At 35.2% G+C, this 4,034-nt stretch overlaps 1 long non-coding RNA gene across 6 annotated transcripts in view; it reads right to left on the bottom strand.

Moving 5' to 3' along the window:
- Positions 1-857: 857 nt before the first annotated feature.
- LOC128847700 (uncharacterized) overlaps positions 858-4,034 on the bottom strand; it is a 394,963-nt gene continuing 391,786 nt past the window's right edge. For all 6 annotated transcript variants that reach the window (XR_008446936.1, XR_008446940.1, XR_008446939.1 and 3 more), the window contains one exon: positions 858-3,065. This is a non-coding gene — a long non-coding RNA (uncharacterized LOC128847700). The remainder of the gene's footprint in view (positions 3,066-4,034) is intronic.

The following is a 4,034-nucleotide window of genomic DNA, read 5'->3' as shown; positions in this document are numbered from 1 at the left end:
GGTGTAACACTAAATAAGCCACACAGGGTTATTTTCTGGATTCATTTGATCACCACTGTCATTTACAGAAAATATTTGGAATCTTTGTGTTATTAGTTCATGACTGAGACAGGTGAAAAATGCAGCATCTAATGTCTTTTTTTTACACTTAAGGATAATTGTAAAATGAATCACAGACATGGACAAATTAGATATGAACTAATCACATTCAAGAAAATTGTGCTTATACATAAATGCACTACAGATCCCTCATGTATACATATATGTGCATTATTTATCTGATAAATGAAGCATAATCAGGATTTGTACTTTGGAAAATGTTATGCATATTTTAAATACCATAGTTATTATATATCAGCATGTCTATACCACCCACAATATATTTAGATCTCACTATATAGTTTATCAGGGCAGAATACCTGTTCACCTGATCAACACCTTTAATATTGTTTTTAGAACAAGTCAGAGAATCTATTATGTATAATAAAGTCAATTGCTACCGAAGTGCCTCATCAGTGCATCACCCAGGTTTGATATTTTAGTTTTGCATACTCAGATTTAGATCTACTCCTCTCAGATTACATAAATAGAAACCATCATAGGTCAATACACCTTTCTTTAAAAGAATTACTAGTACATCTAGGATGGATCAAATGTTTCCATGCAACTCTTGAGTGTTCTGAGCATGCAAGATTGATGGCTTTATGAAGAAAATAATTTCATCTTTATTAGAAACTGTGTCATCTTTGGGATAGGTAAAAATTTTTTTTAAAGTAAAGCTTTAACTGTAGTTTTAGTAACTTGATTGAAAACTATACAAAGCGTGGTTTGTTTTGTAAGAAAATAGGACAACAAAACTTTGAATTATTCTGTTTAATAATAATTTATTTTAACAATAGCATTACAATAAAACACAATTCCTCCCACATACATGGAAAAAATAAACTGGAGCCAAAATATCAGTTTCAAAATGACCAAATTGTTTAGATGCTTGCCCTAAGTAAAGCCTTTGTTTCAATCAGTGAAGTGTGACATTAGTACACTATTAACAGGGTGCTGCACCATCTTGGGTTAGATACAGGAAACAAACAAAAATTAATCAGGACCAAACTACTTATAAAATATTAAGAAATACAGTCAAATGTTCTGTGTTCTGGTTCAGCACTTTAGGAGTGATAGACATTACAAAGTAGCTGTGTCCTGGTAAATCTTATGCTGAAGTCACTGAAGTATTCAGCATATGGGGACAACACAACAGTTAGTCTGTTTTTATAAGTGAAAAGTAAAAAGTGAGGGAAGAGACTAAAGTTTGAGCCTAATTCCTGGTGTCCGGTCTTCTCTGCTGAGATACAGTAAGTAGATGAAAAGTATGTAGTTCTGTGTGCAAAGTGACTTCAACACAGCATTATGAATTTGACACCAGCTTTCTCTTTTCTTTCAGAGTAAGAGGTTAATACACCAAATGAGAACCTGTATTGTATTATTATATAGACTAAGAGAAATAGTAACAACTATAAAGGAATCTCTGCACTGCCTTACAGGAAAAGAGAAGCAACAGTTTTCTTGCATGCTCAGATTATTACCCCAAAGACAACAGTATCAATGCATTTGCTAGGCCTCACAGATCAATGTATAATTTGTAAAGTTTCAAAAAGTTCATTAAATATTATAGCAATACATTTGGAAATGTGTTTTGTTTTATTATCCACCAGAAGGATCCATAATAGCAACTTATGGTTGAAAACAGTGCATTTATCCTTCAGTACTTGATTTTTTTATGTAGATATCTGTCATTCATTTTAAATTTTAATTTGAAATGTTACGTTATCCACTACAATATAGGTTTCCAAACATACAAATTATGTAGAATCTTTATATTGTACAATACATAGCAGCAATTTTTTTGTAGCATAACACTAATGCTTAACATCTGAAATAAATATTTTCCCCCAGATAAGAAAATCTCCTTTGGTTCTGTTAATATTGCAGATAAACAATCAATAAAGTCCAAAGCTGCTGGTTCCCCTCCGCCTAGGTCCCAAGAGCCTGACTTGTGATTGTTGCTAAAAAACCTCACAAGTTAGGGTCTCAGGGACTAGGAAAAGTCCGATATGATCCAGTAGAATTCTTCTTCAAATAATCTGAATCACTTAGTCGTCAAGATTACATTCAGTAAAACTTTTGTTGCTGTTGTATAAAAAACCCACCTTTTCAAGCAGGGGTTGGAAAAGATCAAATAAGTAGACAATATACATACAGACATTCAAAACAATAATATCAGCTGATTGATCAAGACACTTCTTAGAATAGATTCCACAACTTTGGAAAAAAGGAGTACAAATAAAATCTTTACTATCCTGACTCTTGAGTAGCCATAGTACAATACATCAGAAGGATAAGTCTATAAATGGGTTAAAGTCTGCTTGCAGCAGATTTGTACAGTAAATGTTTTATTCTATTTCCTCTAATGCCTTAAAGAAGGATTAAATGCTTGTTAATGGGTTTCTAATTGAAATATTTCCCCATTATACCTCTTCAGTAAGGTGGGCCCTAGGATATACAGCACTTTAAACCCATCCTCAGTGCAAGGATAACTTTCGGGCATCTATTTGCTTTTTGCCTCTTCCCCATATTCAACATTTAATCCCATTACAGGCTGATATTAACAGTTTCTTCTTTTCTAAACTCAAAACTATCTTTCACTCCTTAAACTGTAGCCATTATTGACATGCAAAGATTGTCGTTATTTGAGTCAAGTCGCTTGAACCACCTACAACTTTTAAACATTGTTGATAGAGTAAGAAAACTGATCATATTTCCCAAATCATTTTGTTCTGAAGCTGAAAACTTTTAATGGCACGACCGCAATCCTGAATTAGATTCACATTCATTCTCCTCCAATCTTTAGCCTTGCTTGCGGGACGGAAAAGAACATTTCTACTTTAGGGATGGATCCACGATGTTTTTTCAGAACCCAGAGCAAAAGAATCAGTGGCCATAAAGGTCCTGGCCACTGAAGTAGAATCTGGTATAGAAAATTCAGTGCTCTTCAGGAAGCGGTTCAGCTTTAAAGGGAAAAAGAGAAGAAGGGGGGGAAAGAATTAGAATATATGCTAGTAGAACAGGTGAATCAACCATTTACAAGTAAGCTGTACAGAAAGCTATGCTGAAGAAAATATTTGCTAACTGCCTTACTACCCTCTTGCCCTCCCTCACTCTTCTCTCCAAATGTTACCTCAGATTTCAATACATCTTGGATTACTTTAAATATTTTGGTCAGTGATATAATGCAACATTATATAGGAGCTTTTCTTTGTCATTTGGTATGCACTATTCAATCAGTTATGCCTTAGACACTAACTAGTTAAATGAAACAATAAAAAAAAAAAATCCAAGCATTCCCTAGATTTCATTCCATGCTTTTTAAAAAAAAACTGAGCATGGTTTTCCAAGCAATTTTTGACCACGGCTTTCAAACCAATAATTAGAATGAAAAATCTCTCCCCTCTATAAATATGACATTAACATAATTACACCACCCCCATCACATAGACCCATCCTCCTTAGGGAATACATCTGATGCTCTGAAGATGGAAATCAGTCAGTTTTTAGTTGCTCTCAAACGTACCTTTGCTTCTCACTGACTGACTCGCTTTTACCTTCCACGCACACGCACACAGCCACAGACACACACACACACATACACACAGACACACACATGCGCGCACACACAGACACACACAAAAAGGCAAGGCAAAGCAGCGGATGCTGACTCAGAGCGGTTGTGTGTGGAGGGGGTGGTATCGGCTGGTATTTTCACTGCACTCATCATTAACATTAACTCACTGTCTAGCATCCACCCTCTCTCAGACCTGCTGGACTGCAGCATTTGCATGACGCTGTCACTCTAGCCCTTGCAGGTCAGATGTTGGAAGGATAAAAAAAAAAAAAAGCCTCAAGGCTCTCATAAGAAATGCCTTCATTTCTTCCAAAGGGTCCCTCTTCTTATTTTTCCACCTTTCTACTTCCTCTGT

This window comes from Malaclemys terrapin, chromosome 1 (assembly GCF_027887155.1).
Source record: "Malaclemys terrapin pileata isolate rMalTer1 chromosome 1, rMalTer1.hap1, whole genome shotgun sequence".
In the NCBI taxonomy this organism is placed as follows: Eukaryota; Metazoa; Chordata; order Testudines; family Emydidae; genus Malaclemys; species Malaclemys terrapin.
This window is presented reverse-complemented; position numbering and strand designations above follow the sequence as displayed.